Source organism: Esox lucius, chromosome 17, assembly GCF_011004845.1.
Source record: "Esox lucius isolate fEsoLuc1 chromosome 17, fEsoLuc1.pri, whole genome shotgun sequence".
Lineage (NCBI taxonomy): Eukaryota > Metazoa > Chordata > Actinopteri > Esociformes > Esocidae > Esox > Esox lucius.
The window spans coordinates 11,830,057-11,836,210 of NC_047585.1; positions in this window are offsets into that span (position 1 = coordinate 11,830,057).

The window sequence follows — 6,154 nt, forward strand, 5'->3', positions numbered from 1 at the left end:
CATAACAAAATAAATTGCTCCCAGCCGTTAGCAATACAGGAAATGTTTCTCAAGGAATATGGCATGTGTCGCTCCAGTTAATGCCCCAGTTGTTTGGAACATGGTGCTTGCTAAAACAGAGCTGTGGATTTCATTATTGCAGGGTAACCATTGCTATATTACATTTTCATAGTTTGATCAGCAGATGAACCAAACTGCTACTCATTTCCTATACTCTCCCTCCCTCTACTGGGGAGACGTTTATACTACACTTGCCTGGTGTAATTGCTGAGTGTAAAGACGAAGAATACAATCACTACAAAAAGAGAAAATGCCACTCACCCCGTAATCAGGCTTCTAATTTTAAGTAGGTACGAAACGTTTGTATTTCTGTTTTTGTCTGACCCTTTTTTTTTCTCTAACCAAGAGAAACAGATATCGTTTAGGATTAATGTTTTTCTCTCCAGAAAGTCTGGGTCCTCTTAGCTCTATAGACTATTACCATATCCTTGAAAACCATAGGTTTTCAAATAGTCTGGACCTGGAATTGGCCGTTGCAAAAATATTAATGTTTTTTCCCTAAAAAATGTTATGATTGTTTTCAGTTTGTCTATCATACTATGAAAGGATTTGGATTGGATTTTCATATAGAGATGTTTAGAGAATCTTTGCTGCTATTAAACTTGGCCAAAGATCTTCTGACATCAAGAGCAGTAATGTCAAGGTCCACATTTGATAACCTTTGCAAATATACAACAATTTATGGCATACAGTTACATTGAGGACGTAATACAATTAGCTTAACGAAGTCACTTTTATCTATTAACCTGGTCGGATCCGAATTCACCAGTATTCCCACCAATAGGCTAAGGCTGATAGGAAATGTTTTTGCTAATATTTCTGCTAATAAATCAATTGTTCTGACGATACATCTTCCGGATATCCATCTTTTTGTACATTTTGAAATAAATATTGTATTAATTTAGATGAAATTCTTATCCATAGCAATTATAGTACATTTTAAGAAGCTATGTGGAACAACCACACAACGTTGTACGACTAGTAGTAGAAGTAGTAAATACACTCTACTCAATGAATGATTTATCAGCAACAGTCAATGTTGAAAAGAAAACAACACTAAAAATAAACATAATAAACATAGCAAGGTTTAGCTTACAAAGGCAACAGAAAGTGTGGATGTAAGTTATTGTAAGTACTCTTTGAGACATAGGGTTTCAGATTACTTTCGGGAAAATGGGGAGAGCCTGCTATGCTAGAATCAAGGGAAGCTGATTTCACTATTGAAGTGCAGGGACAGAGTTTTACTGAGTAGATCTGCCTTGCCCCTTCAGAGTGTGATGGTCATCAGTCGAGACGTGGCAGAACAAAGATCCCGGGTTGACATGTAGGGTTTGAGCCGTAAGGTTCTGAGGGTAAGTTCCCTTTGTCGTTCTGTAGACAAGCCCCACGCATTTGAAGCGGATGCGAGCTTCAACTGGAAGCCAGTGAAGTGAGCAGAGGAGCAGGGTGACATGGGAGAACTTGGGACGGTTCACATTGTTGTCTAGGGTCACTCCACTGGGTACTCACTGCAAGATATCAACTGGAGAAAATAGGGAGAAAACCAAGCTAGCCGTGAGGAAAGGGAACAGTGAAAGTCAGAGGATGTGGAGAGGGAGGAGAGTTCTGTGGAAAAGAGAGACTCAGAAAGTGCTGGAAAGAAATCAAACAACGACAGACAAACATCGGAAGGTGAAAATGAAGTACCAGCCTCATCACTGGCCTAACCAAACATTTTGTTCATTCAGGTAAGGTGAGAGAATATTGTTTATCATTTATAGGATTCACAGGGAATCCATCTGGCACTAGGGTCCTGTCATTACTTAGGCTTGTTTTTCTTCCTGCTTTCAGTTAGTCTGAATCCTTTTGATTCAGGCAGTGGAGATGACACTCCTCCAGAAAGTTGTGTATGTTTGAAGGATTAGCATCTGCTTTTGGTGTAGTGTTTATAACAATTCACATAACTACTGAAACTCTAATTAATGTCCTCGGGAAATGAAAATACTTGCCCAATAGCAGAAGGACATTGTGAATCACAAAATTGCTCTCTGTTTTATTCTGTTAGTCTAGCGAGTAATGTTTTGTCACCAAATTTAAAGTAAGTTAGTTTTTTATAATGAAAGGATTTACTAATTTTAGCCCAGAGAATCCAATTGCATTTGAATCTTAAAATAATTATTTTCTGTTTTCCTCTGTAAGTGATGACAAGCTTCTTATCCAATAATAAATTTGTTTTCCAGTCCAGCTAATTGTGCACTGTTTTGTTTCCTTCTTCAGCCCTGTTTCCAAATAAATTCGGGCTCTGTGGAAAATGGAAATAAAAACAGAATGCAAAAATGTGCAAATAATTTAAACGCTATATGCAATAGAAAATAGTACAAAGCCATTTTATTGTCTCTTGAAAAATGTATGCCCACTTCGAATTTGAAGCCAGCAACACATTTCAATAAATCTGTTTTCAATAAATCCATCTTTTCCAATTGAGTTGCCAATATTGTCTACTAAACTCATAAACAGCATTGGCAGTTCAATTGGAGAAGTTGGATTTGGTGATAAAAGGTGCAAAAACTGACCCCATGGTTGTGGATTGAGCCCTGTTTTCAATAAATGCCTGCCAAAAAGTCAAACTAGCAAATTATCTAATGCATAAATCAATATTGATGTCCCCATGCTTTTTTTATTGTAATTTTTATCACAATTTTGTCTAATAAATCATTGTGTACCTTTTTATACAATGTATTTGGAAAGTATTCAGACCCCTTCACTTTTTCCAAATGTTTTATGTTACATCCTTTTTCTAAAATCCTTTTTCTCATATGTCTACACAGTACCCGATAAAGACAATACAAAAATGGCTTATTCGATTTTTTTGCAAATTTATATAAAAAATGGAAAACAGAGATGTCACATTTTCAACTGTAGATGGACCCTCTGGGCTCAACACTGCCTTTGCACTATTAAATATACCACCTCCCTTCAACACCTAAAAGGAGAAGTAAAATACCTTATCATGCATAAACGTGAATAAACATGTCAGTGTAACTAGACGTTTAGCACATAAACTACAGTGTCAGTTGTGGGATGTTTGAAGACATGCCAATTATCATGAAAACAAGGCCAGCTCTGATTTGGCAGCTCACTGAACACTGATATTGCCTTCAGGTTGAGATTTGGATCAAAATTGCAGTTGGTCTTTCTGGACAGTTACTCAGTATTTGATTTGTGTTCACTATCCACTTTGCCAAGATGCCTTAGTGCTATTATAAACCGGTTACAAATATAATACTATACAGTGCCTTGACAATGTATTCTGACACATTCTTCACACTATACAGAGTTGTAGACTTAATTTATACTTAATAACTTTTTCCATTAATCTATACGTAATATCCCATAATGGCCAAGACAAAAATGTTTTGCCAATTTATTGAGAATAACTAAAGGAAAATAGGTATATTAAAATCTTCGTCATTCAGCAGACAATCTTATCCAGAGTGATTTCCATTAAGTGGATACATTTCAAAACAATTGAAACAACCACACAGTTCAGTAGTAGCATGCATTCCTATCAATTAATTAGTAAATGAAGACCATACAATTAATATACATAAAACAGAAAGTGCTAACAAAAAACAACAGACAGAGGTGTTGGCAGTGGAACTATTTTAAGTACTCAGCAAGGCCACACACTGATGAGCCAAAACATTATGACCACTCACAGGTGAAGTAAAAAACTTTTATCATCTCATCAAGGCACATGTCAGGACTGGGTAGATTAGATGGTAAGTGAACAATCAGTTCTCGTAGTCAACATGTTGCATGCAGGAGAAATGGCCAGGAGTAAAGACCAGAGTGACTTTGACAAGGGCCAAATCGTTATGGCCAGATGATTGGGTCAGAACAACTCTGAAATGACAAGGCTTGTGGGGTGCTCCTGGTCAGCAGTGGGGAGTACCTACCAACAGGGATCCAAGGAGAGACAAACCCCAAATCAGCGACAGGGTGTTGGGTGACCGGGGCTCATTAATGTGCAAGGTCAACGGAAGCTATCCCGTCTGGTCTGAACCGAAAGAAGTTCTATTGTGGCACAAGAAAATGTTAATGATGGTTACGGGAGGAATGTGTCACAACACACAGTGCATCGCATTCTGCTGCGTTTGGGGCTGTGTAGCCACAGACCCGTCAGAGGGCCCATAATGACCCCTGTCCACCATTGAAAGCATCTACAATGGGCACGCAAGCATCGGAACTGGACCTTGGAGGAGTGGAAGAAGGTTGCCTGGTCCAATGAGTCCCATGTATTTTTTCATCACGCGTAAGGCTGTGTACGTGTGTGCTGTTTTCCTGGGGAGTGATGGCACCAGGATGCACTGTGGGAAGACGACAAGCAGGTGGAGGGAGTACGATGCTCGGGGCAGTGTTCTGCTGGGGAACCCTGGGTTCCGGGGATTCATGTGGACGTCAAATTTGACACGTGCCACCTACCTAAACATTTTTGCAGACCAGACACTCCCCTTCATGGCAATGATATTCCCTGATGGCAGTGGCCTCTTTCAGCAGGATAAGGAGTCCTGCCACACGGCACACATTGTTCAGGAATAGTTTGAGGAACATGGTGAAGAGTTCAAGGTGTTGCCCTGGCCTCCAAACTCCCTAGATCTCAATACAATTGAGCATCTGTGGGAGGTGCTGGACCAACTATTCCGATCCACAGCTGCTCCACCTCACAACCTACAGGACTTGAAGAATCTGCTGCTAATGTCTTGGTGCCAGATACCACAGGACACCTTCAGGGGTCTTGTAGAGTCCTTGCCTGAGCAGGTCGGTGTCGCTGTTTTGGCATCACGTGGTGATAATAATGTTTTGGCTCATCAGTGCATGTGTCTGTTTAAAGTTCCACCCTTCTCAGTGCATGTCAGAGCAAAAACCACTGATTAAAGCACTGAAGGTTCCCAGGAGACAGTGGGCTTCATTGTTGTGAAATGTAAGAAGGTTGGAAGCACCAAAACTCCTCCTAGAGCTGAATGTTAGGCCAAATTAAGTAACCAGGCAAGAAGGGTGGTGACCAAGAAGCCAAAGGCCACTTTGGGTTTCTCTGCAGGGATGAGAGAACCTGACAGAAGGACAACCATTTCTGCAGCACTCCATCAATCAGGTCTTAATGGTAGAGTAGCAAGATTCAAACCACTCCTGAGTAAAATGCATATGGCATACTAGCTGAAGGTCATGAGCAAAAATATTATCTGGTCTGATGAGAAACATCTCAAACATCTCAAACAAATTTTAGCCAGGAGATTTGTTACCACTCATTTACCATCCCTACGGTCAAGCATGGTGATGGGAGCACCATCCTATTGGGATGCTTCTCAGGAACAGGGATTAGGAGAGCGGTCAGGTCAGACAGAAAAATAAACAAAGCACAATACAGTGTTATTTGAAGAAAACCTTATTTTTAGTCATTTCAGGAAGCCAGACTTGTTAAGCTTTTTCTTTCAGCATGACAAAACCAAAAGCACAGCCAAGACAACGCTACAGTGGCTTGGGGAAACGTCAGTTAATGTCCTTGAGAATGATTTTTTGATGCAAGGAACAAATTCAAAACACAGAATGGTAAGTAAAGTTAATATAGATTAGGCCTATTCACATTCCTTTGTTTAGGAGAAATGTCTTTCACCAAGCTTTTAAGGGTTTTTATATAATTCACTTTTCTGTCAGTTTCTGACCTTCCTCAACTAAAAGTTAACTAGTAGCTCCTTTTAGTTTCTGTCAAAGCTATGATATAATTATAAGCTATTATAATCGTGTTTCAAAGCATTACTGAGAGCAAATGCCACCACAAGAGAAGATATCTAATTCTGTAACGCAAAACATCTTTTAGTCCAGTCATTGGCAATGTCTGCACAGCACCTGAAGTGGCCTACAGTTACAAAACACTATATTGTAGTTACATTTTTCTGTTTGTGTCAACTTTATTCATTAACAGGTACGACAGATTTACTTATTTGTTATTTGTGTATTGTATTACATTTTTTGCCTACCCATCTCTACGAAGAGGTCTATCTCTGAATTGCTCTAGCCAGTTCCTGCAGAGGCAATAATGTGAACAACCATGCCC